The following is a 24,047-nucleotide window of genomic DNA, read 5'->3' as shown; positions in this document are numbered from 1 at the left end:
AGACAAGCATGAGACAAGCATGTTGACCAGGGCCACTGCCTCTTGAAATTTTATTCAACATTTGTTTTTTTAGACTCCCTCTTGTCCTCACCTACAGTTGGGTCCCTGAACAGAAAAGTTATTGCAGCACTGCAGGTACCCACTGTTTTGGCATCATTCTGAGGTAAGTGACATTACAGTAGTGTCGACATGGGTCATGTCAACACTAATGAAAGTGAGAAAGTGATATGGAGCTATTTATATATCTTCATGAAGGTTACTTTTATGAGCTGGAAACTCCTCCCTTGAGTATGCCATCCCTATACCCCCCCCCCCCCCCCCCCCCCCCAAAAAAGTATCTTATTGGATGTTTCTTCACAGCAAGATATACATGAAATATTAGTACCAAGTTACATCTTAAATCTGAGATGATAAATAGACACCTTTGCAAATGAATATGCACACATAATTCTTCATATAAACTACAAAATCCTAAAAATAAAAACTAATAAATTGTTTTTGATTTACAAAACTATTAGATTCAGTTCAGTGCTTTTTTTCTAAAAAAATATTTTTGCCTAGTGCCTTTAAGAACCATTTTCAAAATATAGTAGAACAAAAATATCTTTAATTGAAAGGACGGCCATGTTTGAAATGTTCAGACACGTAGAAACAGCCATGGAGTCATTTGGGATTCACAAATGAAGATGTTTCAGTAAGTGGTTGTTACTTAATAGGCTGCAGATAACTGGTACTTCATTTTACAAACAGAAAATCCAATTAAGAAAATTACAATTGCAGATTTAAAGAGGAAAACAGACTTTAAATTTTTCTTTCTATTGTAAATCCGTTACTGGTACCCCTTTAAAGGAGTTTTAACAAACTTGTGGCAGCCTGATATGGTCACTAGGGCCCTTATTCAGATCTAATCAGAGTACAAATTTGTTCTCAAAATAGGCAAAACCATGTGCACTGCAGGGGGGGGGCAGATGTAACGTGCAGAGAGAGTTAGATTTGGGTTAGTTATTTTGTTTCTGTGCAGGGTAAACACTGGCTGCATTATTTTTACACTGCAATTTAGAGTTTAGTTTCAACACACCCCACCCAAATCTAATTCTCTCTATACATGTTACATCTGCCCCACCTGCAGTGCAAATGGTTTTGCCCATTTTGAGAATAAATTTGTACTGCAATCAGATCTGAATAAGGGCCTAGGTTGACCCCATTTAGGTCGGCATGCATTGGTTCGACCACTGAAGGTTGACAGGGCTTAGGTTGATACCTGAAATAGGTTGACATGGCTAACAGGGTTGGAAGATCATCACAAGCATTAGTTCGGCAATGGCGACGTCAACCATGAAAATGTTAACATGAGTTTTTCACTAATTTTTTTAGCCGATATGTGCCAACACCCACTACGGCGTGCTAGGAGATAAAATAGAGCACAAAAAAGCATGGCAAGCACAGCGAGTCATGCAAGGGGATGGTGTTCATGTTGACTTTGATCAGAATCAGAATCATAATCATCTTTATTGGCCAGGTATACTTGCGTATGCTTGGAATTTTTTGTGGTACCAGTGCAGCATTAATCAGGGAACACAAAGGGGGTGGGAAGAGAGGCATAAACATACATCACATACATTTCACATATATCTAGAAAAGTTCGAGTTAGTATTTGGTATGTTCAATACGGTTTAGTTGGTGGACAGCTATTGGGAAGAAGCCTTTTGTAGTTCTTGTCGTCTTTGATGGTGTCCATGTTGACTGTGTAGACATTGGGACAAAAAAAATTAAAAACCTATGTCGACCTTTTGATATTTACCCATGTTGATCTATTTCCAGTGTTGACCTAAGCCCTGATGACCTTAAGTAGTAGTCCCTATGCTTGTCGACCTTAAATTGATCGACCCAATGACTCATACCGTGGCAGCCAACTTCTCATGAGTAAATTTCCCAGCATTCTTTGCTATCAGCCAACCATCCCATTAGTCTGATAATGGGTCCAAGTTTAATTTTAAGTACATGAATATCATTACACATTTTTATTATTCACAAAGTTATAGAATTGAATAGAATCAACTTTATTGGCCATGTGTGCTTGCGCACACTAGGATTTTTTTGTGGATTTACAGTGCAGCAGTGGGATGAGGGGGGGTGAAGGCATTACATACATTACATTGAGACATTACATGCGGGACCACATACCTGCCGAGCAGCTCAGCACCTAGGCAGCCATCGGCGGCACCACTGGTCGCTGCAGCAACCGGGTAGGTAATGGTATTAGCAGGGACAGTACAGTACCACACAGGGAACACCTACCTGCCGAGCAGCACAGCGCCTAGGCAGCTATTAGCTGCGCCACTGATCACTGCAGCCGCCAGGTAGGTAACGATATAAGCAGGGACAGTACATTATGGGCAAAGACAGCTCAGTTACAGCAGGGAAATTACAGTTATCACACAGGGGATATGCAGTTATACATAAGGTTACATGTGGCTGAGTGCACAGATCCCAGGCAGCCATTTGCGGCGCCAACTTCCTGTAGGAGAACCGGTGGTGGAGGTGGGGGGGGGGGGGGATAGTGAGGCCTGGGGCTGGATTTGGGCACTCCCCGGGCTAACTTATGCTGGAGATATAATAATTACATCATATATTTATAATATTCAAACATTTTCCAATGATAATGGAGCTTATTTATCAAATAATATTTAAGAGAAACAGGCATTTTTGGTAGATACCTGAATATATTAATTATTCCCTCTAATATCTGCCACGATTCCCTCTATTTCTGACCACAGCCCCAGCCCCAGCCCCTATAGCTTTTTATAGGAGCTGCAAATCTATCATATTCATCAATCTCGGTCACTGGGACATAGAAAATAATGCCATCTGAAGATGGTGTTAGCCTGTTGTAGCATATGGTCTCTGAAACCTTTCCAGACAATTGCTACCATGCATGTGCAGGAGTCATGATAGTGGAATCAAAACACCATTGTCCCTGCTGGTGTATATATTGATAAATTTAATGGTATTTAATTTGTTATTGCTGCAAATAGGTCTAAAACATGACAAATTTAAATATTTAAATATGGTCACTAATACAATATTTACAGGGTCTAATTCAATAGTGCTCATAGATTTGCTAAAATATCAAATCTGCAATTTTCATAAATCTGAGATAATTCACACATACTGTATGAATTGCGCAAGCCCTTGAACTGTGGACGAATCTTGGAAAATGCAACCAAAGTCTTAGTGATGGCAGGGGCGGCAACATGGTGTTGGGAAGGTAAAGTCTGTCCAAAAGGTTTGTGGGGCATTTTGCATTGGCTGTGTTCTGTCACATGCAGCCGCTATGAGCCTAAACTGTGCCTGCCATCGAAGCTAGGCTGCCATCGAAGCTAGGCTGCTGGGCAACCCCACATGCTAGAGTAGGCAGTTGTAGATTTGCAATTTGTTTTGCAAAACTAAAACTGAACCTTAATTAGGCCCACAGTACTATATTAGCAAATTCACAATTGTGGTTGTAGGATGATTCACTTTGTTTCCTATTATTATCCTTTATGTAAATGGTGCCACAAGGGATCCGCAGCACCAAATTACATAAACGAATAAGCAAAACAGTGACCTACAGTTGAATACAATAGAGGACAAGTACAGGGTACATAATCACAGCTACATCAGCAGACAACACAAAAATAAGTACCAGGGTGGTAGAATGTGGTGCCATTAATGGTTTAAGTAAGAGAAGGAAAAACACCTGAGGGAAGAGGACCCTGCTCGTAAGAGCTTACATTCAATAGTGCTGGGAAGTCAGACAGGGGAGACACAGATGGGGTAGACAGTGAGGATGGAACAGAGGGTTAAGATGAGATTTCATCGTGTTTGGTGAAGAAGTTGATCTTGAGAGCCCTTCTGAAATTTTGTAGAGAGGTGGAAAGTCTAAGGGAGAAAGGGAGCAGCATGGGATGGATGGCCGCGAGGGAGTGTGGTATAGTGCAGTGGGAGGGAGTATGTGTGATAGAGAGTAGGGAGTATGTCAGTGTGATAGTGTGCAGGGGGATGGAGTGTGATACAAAACAAAGGGGATAAAGTGGTATATGGCACAGGGGGATGGAGTGTGTGACAGAGCACAGGCCACGAGGCGTGGAGTGTGTCATTGTGATAGAGCGCAGGTAGCTGGGTGAGCGAGTGTGATATAGCGCAATGGAAAGGAGTATGGGGCCAATGTCTTTTATTAACTCATGTAGGGACCAGTGTGTTTGTTTTTTCCTATTGAGGCAATTGCAATTTAGTGTCCTCTTTCAGGTCTAGTGTACTTAAAAATATCTATAGGGACCTATATATTTTCCTTTGGCTGCCAGTGTGTTTATTTATTGTTATTGAGGCTAATATGTTTGTTTGTTTGTTTGTTTTTTCCTGTAGTGGCAAATGCATGCATGGAAACCTTGGGAGGATTTAGTAGCTCCATTAACATAAAGTAATGTATGCAACTGTAGCAAAAGATGCAAGTAATGTGCAACTGCCCCCCACTCAGAATCAGTCCAAATGAAATAGGGAGTATTCTGCCCCTCTTGACAAACCCCACCCACCACCCTGCCTCCATTAGGGCTGCTTCCAGAAATTTCCTGGGTTTGTTTTCCATCCCAATCCACCCCTGTGCTGCTATCCAGCCGCTGCTTCTGTCATACTGTCTGCTACTCCTGTGGGCATTGTGTGCATAAGCTTTGCAGTTCCTGTGGGCATTGTGTGCATAAACGGCACTAGTTCTGTGGGACTTGGGTGCGTAAGCATCGCTATTCCTGTGGGCATTATGGGTCCACAGGAGTGCCTGGCCTAGTTTGTCTACCTATATTTGGCACAGTGTGTCTAAGGGGCTCTATGTGTCACAGAGTGTCTAATATACTACCTGGTACAGTGTGGTGCAGTAGTGTTTCAGTGCTCAGTAAGCAGTGATTTTTCACTGCTTACTTAGCCAACATGAATTATCCCCTATGTACAAGTAGCACTGTGTGGTGTCATAATAGACACTACTGTGTGGTGTAATGTGAATTGGTACTATTATGTGTACTATTATGTGACTACACCACACCATGAAGCCACGCCCCTTACTTTTTGGTGCACAATGTCCCTATTTTAAGTAAAGCGGGCCCACCAATTCCCATTAGTACAAAGGCAACGTTTAGTGAAGGAATGTTTAGTGCATGGGCTATGCAATGTCAATTGTTGGCAAAGATACAGTACACCTGTTTCCAGACAGATCTTAAGTACAAGATTATGTACAGTAGGTTATGACACCAAGGTCCTCATTCTGGTTGACTCAGTAAGCTGCGATGATCGCAGCTTACCGAGTCCCAGAGGGCACACCCCGCCACCCTTCTGAATTGCCGCCCCCCCAACCCCCACAGTCATAACCCCTCGCAACCATGCAAGGGGATGTGTCACGAAGTTGCCAACCATCGAGCGATTTCTTCAGGCCACTCACATATAAGTCTTATAAGACTTTGGGCATTGGGCCCTGTTCAAATGGAACAGAATGACCCCCCAAGTGTATGATTAGGCAAGGTCACATAGATGCATGGACCTTAGAATTTTAATCAGTGCATGCAGTGTGGAAGTAATTATGACTTGACTTTCATTCATCAGCCCCACTGTGCCTGCAATTTAACTGATGTGTTGTGAATAACTGACCTACCTATGCAATATCTGCAACCATGGAAACAGTATTCTCCACTGGTCATTAACATTGTTAATCTGTCAAACTACAGTAACAGTGTTTTAATGAGGCCACAGCTTATTGTTTCAAGCCAAAGTCCTATTTTTTAAGTGGCAGGAATCATTTCAAATGCTGCATTACCCCGTTCAGTGATTTTAATCATGCAAAATAATTTTAAGCAAAGTTACTTTCTCTGTTTAGGAATCCCTTTCCACACTTCTGATTCAGCACTGAAACAAAAGTTTTTTTTAGAAAGATCTGTCTGTTCACTGGGGGCATGTTCCAAAACGGCATTGCATAATTAACATACAAACTTTATATGGTAAACAGGCTCCAGATCTCTAATTAATAAGAGTAACTAACAAAGAAAGAGGAGTCTTCTATTGAGGAAGAAATCCAGGGTTATTTCCCTGGCTGTTTCTTAATTGTATTTTATTATTGTTAATAAATTAGAAAGTAAATGTTTAATTTTAGATCTTTGCCTTCAGAAATGTTGTCATCTGTTAAAACACAATAAGATATAGAACATCTGTTCAGTTCAGCTTTGGAGTTTTAGAGATGTTTAAACTCTATACCTTGGTGTAAATACATTGTTCATGTCTTATCAGTGGGTTCTTATTTTGTTTGGTGAAACAGTTTATTTGCTTTGATGGATTTGTTTGACTCATTAATAATTATGAATAAATTGTACTGTTAAATATTTTAAATTATAAAGTGCCTTTTAATGGAGTAAAACACATTCGAATGCAATAGATTAGACACAGAAAACTGACTCACAAATAAAATAAAATAAAAAATTTAAAACAAAGTGGTGATTATATACAGCACAGTACAAATAAGCATGAAGCCATAATAACCAATCATCATGTGGCTTTTATTTGTACAGTATAGTGAGATGTCACAGGAAAATCCAGTGATGTCATTATATGATCTCATTAGGACTTCTTCAATGTTTGCATGCCTGAGTTCTTGCAAGGTACAGTATTAAGGTACTTGTGTACTATCACGGCGCCCATCGCATCGCAGACCATAAGGCATGCGATGCGACGCGATTGGCACCCGATGGTATACAATTTAAAATTGTATACCATTGTATATGGCATACAATGCCATACAATGCGATGCAATGTGATGTTAAATTGTAAAAGCAGCCTAATGGGGGCTTACAATGTTAAATGCACCCCCACGACACCCCCACTATGAACGTGAACCCGAAGCGTGGCGAGCGAAGCGAGCCCGCGAGGAGCGTCGGTACGCGTCCTCCAACCTTTTCAAACCCCCGCTATCCACGTCGGTGTGGAGTTTATTTTATATAGTGTGGTGAGCGCAGCGAGCCACAGAGCCCAAAGCGTGGCGAGCAGACGCGCATTACTTCACAGGTATTACGCGTTCGCTAGTGGGGCTCGCTGTGCTCGCCACGCTTCGGCTTGGTGGCTCGCTGCACTCGCCACACTATATAAAATCAACTCTATGCCGACGTGGATAGTGGGGGTATGAAAAGGTCGGAGGACGCGTACCGCTGCGCTCGCCACACTTTGGGTTCACGTTCATGGTGGGGGTGGCGTGGGGGTGCATTTAACTTTGTAATTAGGGTGATAATACAATTTAACATCTTATAGGGGGCTTATACAATTTTAAATCGTATCGCATCGCAGTGCATCGGGTGTATGCCATGCGATGCGATTAAAAGTTGTGTGACCAAATATCGTGGGCGCCGTGCTAGTACACAAGTACCAGTATTAATACTGATGTTGATGCAAGGTGTTTGCTGGAGCATCCAAAGACAAAGTGGCTGTGTGAATCCATCTCATATTTAGGCCAATGATACTGATGTTATATGAGGGTGATTAAAAAATTATACTCAACACAGTTACATTAAAACTTCTGTTGTCCGCACATCTTATTAAAACTTTCCTTACTAAGCCGCATGAAAGAAGGGCAGCATGCAGTGATTAGTTTTTGTTGCCCAAGGGCTTATCTGGTGACAATACTATTTATCAAAGACTTTGTGCACAGTTTGGAGAAAGCGTTCTGTCATGAAGAAGTGTGTGAATAGACAAACAGACGTTCAAAGAAGTTCACACAAGTGTCAGCCACGAAGAAGAAGCCAGATGCATATCCACAACTGATGAGAACACTGAGCATGCACATGAACTGACTCTGTTGGATAGACAGTGGATTATGTTGCAAATTATTTGCAAATCGGCGATGGCTCGGCCTATGCAATAATTCACAACAAACGTGGGTGCATTCATGGCTCGCAGCTCAGCCTAAAACATTTTATATTAGGGAATATGAAAGCTTGTTGGTTGACAGATAGGCAAAGTATATTGTAAGGGAGATTATGTAAAAAAAATACAGATCATTTTTGGTTCACCCTTGTATATGGATCTATAATTGAATCTATTATTGTATTTAATTATATAGCCAGTGTCATTTGTTCTATTAGTAGTAAATAAAGGAAAACATATTGCAATAAAAAAAGTTCATGATAAACAGCATATACCACAAAATGGACACCTAGGGTTCAATTGTGTGAGTTTTTAGAAATGAGAGATGTTGCCCCAACCACTCATGGCTTGAGCTGATGTCACACACTCTCCACTAAAACGCTTGGGCACATTTGCTTATTTTTTGTCCTTTGCATGAAACGACCGGTTACCACCCCTAAACTCTGCTTTTCTGTCAATCACCTTGTGAATTGCTAGTGATCGGCCTGCTGTGCAAATTCACGCAGCAGTGATCAGTTCTGAATCAAGCCCAATACACTTTTTTTTTATGACATACACCATTACAAAAAACATTCTAGTGCTAGAGTCTTATTTAAACCTTTGGGAGAAAGGTCACCAAGCTTATTTATCCAGCATGCCTCAAGCCATAACAATTGGATAACTTTGTCTCCTCCCCTAGGCAAAGGGGGGATATGATCTTTCCTATTCATATGATAAGCTGTGAGCAGCTTATAATATGTGATCCTATCTGAATCGGGCCCATTGTGCAGTATGAAAAAGGAAAACTGAAAGATTGCATCATGGCATCTTTTAGTCCTTCTAAATGGTTTGTTCAGCCATAACAATGTAATTTGAGAAACATTTTTCCACAGGTTTTCACACAAACATACTGTAATAAAGAAAACCTAGAAGCCACAGTTAGCATAACTTCCACGGGTTGAGTATTCCACCCTCACATGGTACCAGGTGAGTCAGCCATCTTGGGTGCACTGCATAGAATTACCCTCTTTTAGAGTTACCCCTAGAAGAGATAACACAAAACGGGGTGATTGCAGCATCCTAATGCGCAGAGTAAGGTCCCAACAAAACCATCTGGCCCATGCATTGTTTATTCCACTCACAAGCATACCAGATGAAGCAGCCATATTGGGTGCACTATGAAGGTTACATAGTGGGAGCTGAGCCTCACAAAGGCCCAATGCTTATATGGGAAAACTGACACTTGTATAGTAGTATGATATACCCTGTGCAGAAAGAACAGCATAAAGCATATCCAGCCTGCAGAGGAACCATCTGAAGCAACCATCTATGGTGCACTGCGTAGGTTGCTGCTGGCAGGATGTGCAATATGTGGAGGTACTACAGAAAAGGTACAGTAAATGGTGGGGCCCTTCTTTCCATGAATCTCATATTGCAGCTGGAGCTATAGCTGATGATGTTGGTTCTTTAGATGGGTAGTCACCATAAAACCATGTACAAATAAGAATATTCAAAAAGTTTAAAAATATAAATCAATTCTAAAAATATTACATACATGAATTTATTGTAATATCTACAGGTATATAGCAGATGTTATTGAAACGTTATATTTAAATACATTTTGCTGTATTGTCATAAAGCCTGAAGGTACTGCAGATAATAATGTTATATTTAGTTAATCCTGTCTGTAAATGGCAATAATGTTAATCTCTTTATATTATCTGTTGACTGTGTGTATTCATATATCAATTTTTCTTCAACGCATCACAATGGATTATAAAGCCAAACTAGAAAATCTATTTGTGCCTTGTGTGGAGTGATCTAAATGGTAAATCTGTGATGTCAGGTACCAGAACCTCTACTTTGTGTGATCAATAAGAGCCAGTACAAATACAATAATAGGATATTTTATTTTTGGGACCTTGAGGGCAGAAACAATGTCAAAACATAATTGTACCATAATGAATGTGTACTGCATAGCACGCCAAAACAATAATGGGAATCAGATGCAACAGACTCATTTTACAGTTCATAGAAATGCTGAAAACAATGTGCTGTGATAATGTTTAATGTACAGTCTATCTGCAAGATAGCATAAAGTAACCCAATATATTAATATATGACTGAACATGAACTGCTGGTTAAAATACCAAGGTAACCGTAAGATGTCCAAACTCATTTTCAGTAATTCAATAGTAAGTCATAAAAATAAATATATACAAACTGCAGTGCTTTTCTGACTGTCTTATTTGTGTTCTCATTTAAACATTATTTAGTCTAATATACCACAATTGTGCTATAGCAATCTGGCGGCTACTGCAGTCTACACCACAGTACAGGTTCACTAGCTCTACTTTTTAAAGTTATTTAAACTTATAGAAGCATCTGCAGAGTTGGCAATAAATCAATTGGACATACATTGCTGAAAAAAAAAAAAACTCTAAACAAGTTCAAATCTGCAACAGTAAGTGCTCTATTTGCTACCTGTCAACGGCTGTCAGTTCCCCCCCCTGGCATCACAGACGCTCAAAGTTGTTTTCATTCAAACCCAACTCGCTGGGCTTTCAAACTGAAACCAGGCTGGTTTATATGGGTTCATTTGTTCCAGATATATTGCGGGTAAACCGTTTTTTTTTTTTTTTTCTTTCTGAAATGTAATTTCATGGCTGTTCATGTTCTTTGAGGGCAGATTTCTCTGAAACCAAATGGCTTAGTTTCATGGGACAAAATAATTTGAAGCTAACTATAACTATATAGCTCGTTAAAGGGTGTTTCTCCCCTTCACACCAGAAAATCCTGGGACTAGGCTGGTGAAAAAGAGGCCAGCCCGGAAATGTCCCTGCATGATCATGGGACCATATTCCCAGGTAAATCCTTGCATTTTCTGATGTGAAAGGGGTATTATATCATATAGCCTGGACATGCAGTGCTCTGAATACAGCTGGGCAGCACCCTGCTCTTTGCCCGGCTGTTGATGGCTGTCACTTCTGCCTGGCGGTGGCTGTCCCCCAGTTACCACGAGCATGTATTCCCCCTTGGCAATGAGCATGTAATCCCACATGGCAACGAGCATGGAACCCCTGGCAATGAGCATGTAGGTGAGCAGCACTTATGTAGCTTAATTTTTAAATGGCATTATGGTGTTTGGCATAATACATAATGGAGATTATGGTGTGTGGCTTAACATGTAATGGATATCATGGTGTAAATTTAATTTTAATGCACACTTTTGGCGCACAATGTCCCTGTTTGAGAAGCATATTGTGAAATTTGGCTCAATCTGTTTGGTATAGTGTGTATTTTGGCTCAAGTCATGTGGCAAAATGTGAATTTTGCCTTAATCTGTGTGGCATAACATGAATTTTGACTCAGTCAGTGTGATTTTTGGCAAGTACAGTATAAGGGGGTTACTATTGCGTTGTAGGTTGTATATGGTGTGGTAAACTTAGGTGACCACATAAAAGGTGCTGAAATATTGTCTACCAAGTTTTGGCTTTCAGTATATATTTTTTATGACTGGAATGCCGCCTCACCCCTTTGGCGTCCTACGGGTGCACCTTTGGAGGGCACCCGGCAATATATCTTCCTGCATCCTGTGAGTGTCGGAAATTGTAATATACTGTAGATATATATTTTAGCTGTTCCTGCCTTGCTGAGGTGAATCTTATGGCTACATTGAGAATGATTTCCCCCATCTTTCTAAAGCTCCTTGATAAAGGTCCGTTTGTTTAGGACCGAAACGTCGGGCATGAAGGATTAATGGATTTCTACTGAATTGATGTGCAAGTTGGAATAAATTCATCAATGATTTTATAACAGAGTATTGATTACTTGTTATAGTGGAGAGTGCTCCACATCCCACTATTATTAACAGGGAATCAAATATTTTGATTGGGTAAATATCGCTATTGGTATACTGGCCTGTCTGCTCCTGCAGCTTAACAGGGAATCAAATATTTTGATTGGGTAAATATCGCTATTGGTATACTGGCCTGTCTGCTCCTGCAGCTTAACAGGGAATCAAATATTTTGATTGGGTAAATATCGCTATTGGTATACTGGCCTGTCTGCTCCTGCAGCTTAACAGGGAATCAAATATTTTGATTGGGTAATCCAAGACAGTGCTAATATTATTTATAGATTTGAGAGCTCTTGTATAAGTTTAAACTAATTTGTCTTCAAGTGCTGGCAATCTGCTATTTGAATGTTTGTTTATATAGGAGTTTTATTGCCTGCCTTGTAATTGGGGAGGGGTGGATTGTTCAGGCTTTGATTAGTTGTATTGACTTCACATGGACAGAATCCATCATTTATAAGAGAGCCTCACTAGGCTGTTGTAGCCTGGGCTGTTGGGTTATTTTTATAAGGGTTTATTTAAAAGGGTTCTGTAATGAAACAACAAATTCAGGACTTATTCAGGACTTAAACAGATTAACTCAACACCAAGACATCTTCAAGCCTAAGAAAGTTTAAAAACCCATTGCATTAACCACTAAAATTGAACGTATGTACCTAACCTGCACTCCTATATACTCACACTGTCACTCTGCTGCCTGTTTGTGTATGTGATTCATCCATTCTAATAACATAATCTGCTTCTATATTGCAATACTTGTGTTTGTACATTTAGACATTGCAAACTTGCTAATTGGAGCCATATTAGGCTGGTGCCTGCTTCACAAAATACAGGGTAATTCTACAACTGAAAACATTGACTTCACTGCATGCCATAGCATTGTATGCAATCTATGGTCAGCTGTGCACTCACATATATGTAGGGTTTATAAATGACTATCTGAGCAACACCAGTAAGCTGGTATTAACTATTGCAAGTCTAATATAACTCTTGGCCAATAGAACTGTTCAAATATACCATGTACTACAAACTATTGCTCTGCTTCGCTCTCCATGGTTTTCTCTCAAAATCAGTCTCTTCTCTCTCTCTCCCTGAAGCTCAGCCCTCTATACACATTTCTGCCTCCATTATCCACACCCCTCTTATTAACACTCATGAGATTTTTACATATCTCTCCACATTGACAATAACATCCACAAACTGTCGCCAGAAACAACATTCACAAACCACCTGCAGCTACACCTATCTCTCTCTACTGCTTCTATTAGCTGGTGACATTTCACTTAATCCAGGCCCCAGCTGCCTGCCCCGCTCACAGGCACCTAACTCTCAGGAACATAGTAATCCAGCTAACCTCATAAACATCAAATGCCTCCCTTCATCCCCCAAATCACTAAAATGTGCGTTATGGAATGCACGCTCTGTTGGCAACAAATTAACATCCATCAACGACCTCTTCATTTCAAACAACTTCAACCTGCTGGCTATAACAGAAACATGGCTCTCACAATCAGACACAGCGTCCCCTGCAGCCCTGTCACACGGTGCTCTCCACTTCACACACACACCCAGGCCTGGTGACAGCAGAGGAGGTGGGGTTGGAATATTACTATCCCAATCCTTCACATACACAGTTATACCTCAGGTTCCATCACTCACATTCACATCATTTGAAGTACATTCCATCAGAACTTACACTCCTTTCTCGCTGCGTGTTGCAGCTATCTATCGCTCACCTGGGCAGCCAACACGATTTCTGGAAGATTTTTCTGCCTGGCTCCCTCACTTCCTTTCCGCTGACATCTCAACCATCATCATGGGTGACTTCAACATTGCTATTGATAGCCCAAAATCTGCTGCTCATGCCTCCAAACTACTCTCTCTAACCTCCTCTCTCGGCCTCTCCCAATGGACTGACTCCTCTACTCATCGGGATGGCCACTGTCTTGATCTGATATTCACTAAGCTGTGCTCAGTGTCGGAATTCACCAATTCTCCTTTCCCTCTCTCAGATCACAACCTTATCACCTGCATGCTGTCCTCTAGTACTTCTAACTCAAAAACACAGAAATCCTTTAATCCACCTCAAGCCCGCAAAAATATTAATGATATTAATTTTCAAGTACTCTCCTCCTCACTGCAACAACAGCTTGCTCCTATTTCTGCATTCACTACTCCTGAGATGGCGGTATCACACCTAAACCTAACCCTCAAAACAGCCCTGGATGAAGTAGCTCCAGTTACCCACCACACTCCACGTAGGCCTAGACGCCAACCGTGGCACTCTAAATTAACGAGACACCTACAAAATATCTCACGCAAAGCTGAGCGTAAATGGCGTAAATCTCACAGTCCAATGGATTTCTTTACATATAAGAATATCTACCAGTACTATAGTTATGCCCTGGAAACTGCCAAACAAACATATTTCCAAACTCTCATTTCTGCTCAAGCTTCTAACCCAAAACGTCTTTTTAATACATTTAAATCCCTTCTCAACCCTCCCTCACCCAAGCCACCAACCACTATCCATGCACAAGATCTTGCTTCCTACTTCAGGGATAAGATTGACAAGATCAGAGATGAATTGGTAAGCTCCAACTGAGTCGATGATATGCTCAATTCCATACCTGAGCCCTCTGAAGCATTTGCTTCATTTGATCCCACAAATGAAGAGGAAGTATCTGCACTTTTCTCTGCCTCACACTCTACTACCTCTCCTCTTGACCCTATACCCTCGCAAATAAGTAAATCTCTGTCTCCTGTGCTCATTCCAATCTTAACTAAAATCTGTAACCTCTCTTTCTCTACTGGTGTCTTTCCTTCATTGTTCAAACAAGCAGTTATTACTCCGATTCTGAAAAAACAGAATTCTGATCCAAGCTCTCTCTCAAACTACCGTCCCATTTCTCAACTTCCATGCACCTCCAAACTACTTGAAAGACTTGCTTATACTCGCCTCACACACTTTCTTAACTCGCACAACTTAATGGACCCGCATCAGTCAGGCTTTCGTGCACAACACTCCACAGAGACAGCACTGACTAAAGTTGTGAATGATCTGGTCACTGCTAAGTCTAAAGGCCACTACTCACTACTAATTCTTCTAGATCTCTCTGCTGCTTTTGACACTGTTGACCACACACTTCTCATACAAACACTACAATCCATAGGTCTTAAAGACACAGCCCTCTCTTGGTTCTCATCCTACCTCTCTAACCGCTCCTTTACTGTTCGTTTCTCTGATTCTACCTCCTCTTCGCTACCTCTTTCAGTTGGAGTACCTCAGGGTTCAGTTTTAGGTCCCCTGCTTTTCTCAATCTATACCTCATCTCTTGGCAAACTAATCAGCTCCTTTGGATTTCAGTATCATCTGTATGCGGATGATACTCAGTTCTACCTATCCTCCCCGGACCTGTCCCCATCTGTATTGAGCCGTGTCTCTGAATGCCTTTCTGCTGTTTCATCCTGGATGTCATCTCGCCACCTCAAACTTAATATCTCAAAAACAGAATTAATTATATTTCCGCCAATAAATAGTAGTTACCAACCTGATATCTCTATCGCTGTTGAGAAGATGACAATCACTCCTACCTCTCAAGCTCGCTGCCTAGGTGTTATCCTTGACTCAGAACTTTCCTTTGTACCCCACATTCAATCTGTCTCAAAATCATGCCACATCCACCTAAAAAACATATTTAAAATTCGCCCTTACCTTACACAAGACACTGCAAAAACTCTAATCCATGCTCTCATCATCTCACGCATTGATTATTGCAATAGTCTCCTTATTGGCCTTCCCCAATACAGACTCTCACCACTACAGTCCATTATGAATGCAGCTGCAAGGCTGATCTTCCTAGCCAGACGTTCATCGTCTGCAAAGCTACTCTGTCAGTCACTTCATTGGTTACCTGTATTCTACCGTATTCAATACAAAATTCTTTTACTTACACACAAAGCCATAAACCAAACTACACCAACATACATATCTTCTCTTATCTCAAAATATCATCCAACACGACCTCTACGCTCCTCCCAAGATCTGCGTCTCTCATCCACACTCATTACTCGCTCCCATTCCCGACTGCAGGACTTTCTTCGGGCTGCACCCACTCTGTGGAATGCCCTCCCAAGCACAATAAGACTCTTCTCCAGTCTCCAAACCTATAAGCGTTCCCTTAAAACTCATCTCTTCAGGCAAGCTTATCAAATTCCAGAACCAGTCATAGAACCTTGCGTTCTGGTGGAATCGATGAAATAAAGAATACAGTATCTATCCTTATGTATCATTGCCTATTTCCCTATAGATTGTAAGCTTGCGAGCAGGGCCCTCCTACATTTTGACTGTCTGTAAATACCCTGTTTTGTTGTATCACTGTCTGCTATTGTAAAGCGCAACGGAATATGCTGCGCTATATAAGAAACTGTTAATAAATAAATAAATAAATTAGTGAGAACCCACACACTATTGTTGGGGTTTATGTTTTATTTATAAGCCCTCTTGTGAGGCACCCCAAAGTTGGACAAATTAAGTGAGAGTGCAGTCTGACCTGGACTAATATATATATATATATATATATATATATATATATATGCTGGATGACTGGCACTCAGGTGAGGATGGGTTTTCAAACTGCCTTGGTGCGCTGAACACCTGGTCACCCAGGTAATGTAGAGGATGGAGGAGAGCAGGCACTCGTCGGACTTAGCAATAGCAGGAAAAAACTGGACACAAGGGTCTTGCAGTATGCAGCAACGTTTCAAGCTTTACTCGCTTTTCATCAGGCTTAATACAATGTAAAACAAACAGCGTTTAAATACACCTTACCTCCACCGTGCTCCCCAGTCACCGTGCACGCCGCCCGTCCAGTTCCGGGTCCGTCCCCGATGACGTCACCACGCCTGTGGCGAACAAAGGCTCCGTAACCCAGCTGGGTTATATATAGATGCAAGAAAGATTTGGCACTCCTTGTAGATGTGATACTACTGCCCCGGGTGCCTCCAGTGGTATAGAACAACGAGAGTACAAAGCAGTGTCACTCCAGGGGTCTTTTCAACAAGATTTTTAGTGAAGCATTGAAAGCATGTCAAAATGATACATCAGGGTACATGAATACCAGTCAACGTTTCGATGCCCGCAGCATCATTATCAAGACGACATGTAGCCTGTGCTTTGTACTCTCGTTATATATATATATAACTGCTTGACGAGTCTAAATCAGCAGTGGTCAATAAAAATATTAAAGCAAAAAATACTTCAGATACCCGCATTGCATGGGTTAACAAATATAACGTTAATTCCCCATACATTACGTCTTCAGTTAAAAAGCATTGGCCTATTATTAAAAGTGATGGCAGTTTACCATTCTCTAACAAAACCATTATGCCATGTTACTCGAGATGTCGCAACCTTCGCGACATGTTAGTAAAAACTGAAATACAAATCCCCAAAACAAAGCCCTTACCTACATTTCTTGGAGCACCCAAATTGGGTTGCATCAAATGTTCTTGTGTCACTTGCCAGTTTCTACTCCCAGGTGATTCTTTTTCCCACCCACATACTGGGGAAAAATTCAGCATACGGCATCGTCTCACATGTGATTCGATGTACGTTGTTTACCAAATTATCTGCCCCTGTAGTTTAAATTATATCGGTAAAACCGATAGAAAATTTAAAGAACGTATGGGGGGTCACCGCAGTGCCATTAAACAAGCTCTTACTTGTGGCCATAGTGAACAGCCGGTGGCACGTCATTTTGCTGAGAATCGTCACCCGCTTAATAGCCTTCGTTACAGAATGATCGATTGTGTGCCCCCCTCCATCAGAGGTGGGGATCGATCAAAAAAATTACTCAGGCTGGAAGCGCGCTGGATTTATAAACTTAATGTTATAGCACCTTATGGTCTGAATGAGAATCCTTCATTCTCTGCGCTTAAATAAATCCAGCTACCCTGTGCTGGTATATCTTTTTCTATATCTTTGCTACATTTATCTACATTGATACTGTTGCTCTATATTTATACCGTTTGATGTTTCTGTCATTGCTTGATTGTTTGCTTTATGTGTCTATATGTATACGAGTTTCTAAGTGTTGTCATGGTTATTGTCTATGTTTTGTTGTCAGGTTGCGCCGTAGGGCTGCGGGCGCATTATGATGACGTCACTCCGTTCCGGCGCGTGGACGGGTGTGTGGTCCCGCTCCTGCACGCTGACTTCTATCATGGTGTACACTATAAAGGTATGTCTCACTGTATGTTTGTTTATTCTGAAGACAAATTTAAACATTTGAAACGTTAATAGTACACACTGCAGTCTTGCGTGTTCCTTTATTGCTTCTTAAGACAAGGTTGGAGTGCCGCACCCCTGGCTTCTATATATATATATATATATATATATATATATATATATATATATATATAAATATATATTGGAGAAAATAGGCGGCACTCGAAGTCTTGTGAAAATGCAAAGAAGTGTATTGAATCACATCAACGTTTCGGGGAGAGTTTTCCCCTTCATCATCATCCTGATGAAGGGGAAACTCTCCCCAAAACGTTGATGTGATTCAATACACTTCTTTGCATTTTCACAAGACTTCAAGTGCCGCCTATTTACTCCAGTATAGTGTTGGCTTTTGCCCTGTGGGAGGGCACCGGAGCACACTAGCCCCAACGGGGGTAGCGGGAGTGCCGGAGGTGACAGCATCTAAACTATATATATATATATATATATATATATATATATATATATATATATATAAAAACAAGAATAACAGTGCGCAAAAAAGAAATAATACTTATAATGGAACTGCAAGTCCCAGCCGTTGTGCAAATCAGTCCAGTATTATGAACAATTATATCTTCATAGCACTCAGGTCGGTTATTAAACCCGGCAGCTCTGTTTTTCCACCTTAACGGTGTTCCCTGGGTCCAACAGGTATCTCTAGAACAATGAAATGAAAACAGGCGCTCGATAGTGCATGAGTCTGTTTTTAAAGATTTATTCACAACACACAGGACAAAGTAGACCATCCGGAGGATGGAATAACGTACCAAACAGGGCGGTCTAATAGTACCGCAGATAAAACAGCATGAGAAGGTATATATCACCCAGTAAGTTGGAGCCGGTTACACTCTTACTCGATCTCCTTCCTTCTGGTGACGATGCTAGGCCACGCCCCTACGCGTTTCGTCAATGGACTTCGTCAGAGGGCTGGCCTAGCGTCAGTCAGTATCCTCCTTTTATTCATTGCTGTGACCGCAATTAGCAGAAACAGCTGTTTTGACTGCCCGTCAAGCAGAAAACTGTGTATCTTTATACTGAACTTTAAAACGGCATTCTCCACTGCCTGTTTTTATACAATAAAACATATATAATACAAAACATTTTGCATATACACCATATATAAAAAATACAATAAAAAGTTATAAAAATGTTATTTTGAGTACATGGAAAGAAGTTGAAAAAACATATAAATGTATATAGGAAAAAACATGAAAAATCTGCTCCCAACAGTAGCCTATAATTGAACAAGCAACCAGATCATATAATATATCAAATAATTTCATATAAAATCGATTTTAGGATATACAAACATGTATTAAAATATTTAGACTATTTAAAATATTTAAAATGAAGCAGCAATAGGAGGGGGAAAACGAAAAAGAGAGGGAGGGATAGCAGCAACAACAATAATTCATGGGGCAGCCGTACATTCAACCAATAAATGCAGTGATCTCCATCCCTTCATTTAGTCCCTCAGGGTGTAGGGTCTGCAGATTGTACATCCAAAAAGATTCCCTTTTGAGCAGTAATTTTTCCCTATTGCCTCCCCAAATATCCAACGACACAACCTCTAAACCAACAAATTTCATACCTGTTGGATCACCCTTTTGGCAACTTAAAAAATGGCGACTGGGTTGTCAAGCCCAAATTGTATGAAAGGAGAAAAACAAGAGATGTGCCAGCGCTAGCTGTTTCCAAGGATTGAGACAAGTCGGTTCTCAACAATTAATATTTAATTAAGGTAATGTACATTTATCATAATAAAAAAATCACATAAAAAATCACATGAAAAATCCACATGAAAAATTGATCTAAAAAAGAGCAATCAGGGGATTATTTCAGGGGATGTTTGTAATATTGAGATCTCCAATGCTTGGAGTATTCAGATTAGGGTATGATGTATAAAGTGAATATTACCATCCTTATGAATCTTCTGGATAATGTGAGTCCAGTGTTGGTGACAACAAATGTCCTTGGTTGCCTTATGTTTTCAAGGGCTCAGGCCTCCCAATTTGGCATGTTAGATATCCTCCTATACGCTGGAATTAGGGATAATGCAGGTATCCCAAAATGGAATGTCCAGTAAATTTGGAGGTTTTTTTGAACGTCGGTGGGAGAGAGGACCAAAGCAATTAGGTCAACTCAACGCGTTTCCCCGGATATTAGCATCCGGCTTCTTCAGGAGCAAGTACTTGCTCCTGAAGAAGCCGGACGCTAATATCCGGGACATTTTGGGATACCTGCATTATCCCTAATTCCAGTGTATAGGAGGATATCTAACACGCCAAATCGGGAGGCCTGAGCCCTTGAAAACATTGGGCAACCAAGGACATTTGTTGTCACCAACACTGGACTCACATTATCCAGAAGATTCATAAGGATGGTAATATTCACTTTATACAGTACATCATACCCTAATCTGAATACTCCAAGCATTGGAGATCTCAATATTACAAACATCCCCCATCTATATCCAATTATCTTCACTAATATTATCGGATCGGTCACCCGATAGGTGCACCAGCTACAGTAACTCAGTGCTCAGTAACCAACCCATCATCTGCTCCGGCAAAAGAATACTCAATAATGGAAACCTAGATTGAATAAAAGTTATCACTAATAGGGTTTGCAGTATTTCAATTCAATTTTATAACACTTAGGGGTAGATGAATGAAGCAGTTATAAGGGAGGAAAAGTGATACAGTGCCTGTTACTTTATCACCAGCCAATCAGCTTCAAACTGTCCCTTTTTAAACCCAGCCTATAACTTAACAGTCAGGAGCTGATGGGCTAGTGATAAAGTACCAAGCACTTTATAATTTCTCCCTTGTCAGTGCTTCATACATCTACCTCTCTGTGCCAGGTAAGATCATTCTGGTACTTGTTTCCTATCTGGGCGCCCACGATTTTAATCGCGGGCATCAGGGGTAAAATCGGGGCCATCGCGGGCATCGCGGCTGATAAAAAATCGGGTGCGATGGGCCAGACGCGATGCCCGCGATTTTCCCATAGAGAACAATGTTAAATGCCTCAATTTACCCGCGATGACCACGATTTACCATAGGAAACAATGTTAAATGGATCAATTTACCCAAATCAGCATAGGAACAATAGTAAATGGGCCAAAAACACCCCTGAACATTGAAATGTCCCCCCAAAAGTAGTTGACGCCACCCCGCCATCAACGTGAACCCGAAGCGTGGCGAGCGCAGCGAGCCCGCGAGGGGCGGCGGTACGCGTCCTCCGACCTTTTCATGCCCTACTATCCACTAGGGCGTGGAGTGAGAATAGAATAGTATGGCGAGCGTAGCGAGCCACCGATCCCGAAGCGTGGCGAGCGCACGCGGATACCTTCACAGGTAAACGCGTCCCTTCGCGGGCTTCCCAGGTGTCCGCGTCGCCATGGACACCTGGGAAGCCCGCGAGGGGACGCGTATAACTGTGAAGGTATCCGCTGCGCTCGCCACGCTTCGGGCTCGGTGGCTTGCTGCGCTCGCCACACTATTCTATTCTCACTCCACGCCCTAGTGGATAGTAAGGCATGAAAAGGTCGGAGGACGCGTACCGCCGCCCCCTCGCGGGCTCGCTGCGCTCGCCACGCTTCGGGTTCACGTTGATGGCGGGGTGGCGTCAACTACTTTTGGGGGGACATTTCTATGTTCAGGGGTGTTTTTGCCCCATTTCCCATTGTTCCCTATGATAATTTGGGGAAATTGATCCATTTAACATTGTTTCCTATGGTAAATCGTGGTCATCGCGGGTCAATTGGGACATTTAACATTGGTCCCTATGTAAAATCGCGGTAATCGCGTCGGTCGCATCGCATGTCATTATAATGACATGCGATGTACCCGCGATGCCCGCGATGGGCGCCCAGATAGGAAACAAGTACCATCATTCTTTAAAGGTAAATACTTGTCCCAGAGTCTGGGCAAGTGTCTTTACTCTTCACATTTGTGTACTGGATACCATGACGCCACTCCAAACATAGGGCCTTATTCTAGTTCAATCTTAGAAGCAAATTCCTTCTCAGATGGACAAAACCATGTGCACTGCAGGGGGCAGGTGTAACAGGTGCAGATAGAATTAGATTTGGGTGTTATTTTGTTTCATGCAGGGATACTAACTGACTGCTTTATTTCTACACTGCAATATAGATCTCACTTTGAAGAAAAACCCCACTCAAATCTAATTCTCTCTGCACATGTTATATCTGCCCCACCTGCACCGCACATGGTTTTGTCCATTTGAGAAGGAATTTGCCTCTAAGAGTGAACTAGAATAAGGCCCATAATCTTGTTCAAGAATATGAAACACCTGAGACCCATAACATCTTGCAAACAAAAAATAAAAAATAAAAATTACTCATATCTTTAAAGAAGCATGCCAGCACCACAGACAAGAGTGTAGAATGTTATAATATTACTCCATGCAACTTCCAGGTGCTCCAGGTTGGCAGGATATATTTTGAAGGAGTCTTGTGTCAAAAACAGAATGGACATTTTCAAATGGCTCTCACAAATCTTCTTATAATCTGTATCCCTTTCTATTAGAGGTCACGACAGCCTAGTTCATAAACAGCTGAGTCTGAGTCTACTTTATCGGGGCTGCAGCTCTCTGACTGTGGCGATCCAGCACATAAATTATGTCTCCCTATTAATGGTTTAAATATCATACGCATACTTTCTTGATTAACAGTTCCAGAAATAATAGGACCATAAATAGTTTCTAGAGGTATGCTACAGACCTAGTAAGCTTGTACAAGTCCTGTGTCCATATAATTACACACGGAACCAGAATCTATTAATACAGTAGAGGGTAGTCCGTTAGTAAGGGAATCTCCGTAAGGTCAGGTCAATAGGTTAATAAGAGGTTAAATCCGGTCACTAATGCAAAATAATTTGAAAGTCAAGCAGGTGTTAGAAGAAGGCAAGCTGCTAGCACACATATAGCCAATTAGCGAGTAGGCAGTCCACGCATAAAGCAGTCACTAGGCACGTGTGTAAAAGCAGCAATTAGTACTGTGGGGAATAATTGTAAATCTCACCCTCCGTTTAGTGCTCTTGTTTGGCGGAGGAAGATGGGGAGCTGGACAAGTCGACGGCTCAACCAAGTAGTGGTAATAGTGAGCGTCCCCAGATAAATTTCACACCAATACTAGGGGGTGGGTGGGTGTTTGCCTTTCCTGCTGGTGGTGATGCGCACAGTTGCTGCCAAGTGAAGGCGGCTCTGGGGGAGAGGACGCGGCAGACCAACTTTGTATCAGAGAATATTGACCACGGAGAATTCCCACGTAGAGCGGAAGTGACGTTGACGCGTTTGGTTTCTATGACACTGATTTCCCAAAAGGAAATGTGAAAACTGTGCTAGTTTGTAAAAATCTAAATCTGATACACCATGGAGGAGAGCACATGTATAGTAATAAGAATGGAGACTGTTTCAAGAAAAATAATTAATATACAATTTATTTTGATACATAAAAATATTATTAAATTAGGTGGCCACCTATAAATACAAAATAATAATGAAAAAAAATACTAATAAATACTAATATTTATAAAACATATAACATATATATGAGGAAACTTGATATTCAATGATGATATAAATATACGGCTTTCAGTTTTTGTCTGGAAGGTACTATGAACTTGCTTATAATAATAAGGATGGATGTTTTGCCAAGTTGTTATCTGTAGTATTGCCGAACACAAAAGTTTTTTTAAAGTAAGTTGGCCACTTTATAAGATCAAGTAATTGACAATGGATGTGTCAAAACACGGTATGCACATACTTCACATGTGTAATGCCGTGTGATGAAGCCCTGCACAGTATGGCTGTGGAGTGTCCCGCCTGGAGGAGACTGACGGATGGACCTCACTCATGCTGCCGATGATGGCGGTCCTATGTGACGGCACCTTGTCTCTCACCCACGTGTGCCTCCTCCTGCTCCTATCGGCGTTACTGTTACAAATATATCACCACTGGTTCCCAGTGGTG

General features: G+C 41.3%; 1 long non-coding RNA gene across 1 annotated transcript in view; it reads right to left on the bottom strand.

Moving 5' to 3' along the window:
* The window catches only part of LOC146036665 (uncharacterized), a 74,097-nt gene extending 50,761 nt beyond the window's left edge, over positions 1-23,336 (bottom strand). The window contains exon 1 of the long non-coding RNA XR_014460914.1: positions 23,098-23,336. This is a non-coding gene — a long non-coding RNA (uncharacterized LOC146036665). The remainder of the gene's footprint in view (positions 1-23,097) is intronic.
* Positions 23,337-24,047: the final 711 nt, after the last annotated feature.

This window comes from Crinia signifera, chromosome 9, assembly GCF_055691185.1.
Source record: "Crinia signifera chromosome 9, ASM5569118v1, whole genome shotgun sequence".
NCBI lineage: Eukaryota > Metazoa > Chordata > Amphibia > Anura > Myobatrachidae > Crinia > Crinia signifera.
The sequence above is the reverse complement of the archived record's forward strand: the minus strand, read 5'-3'. Positions and strand labels throughout refer to the sequence as shown.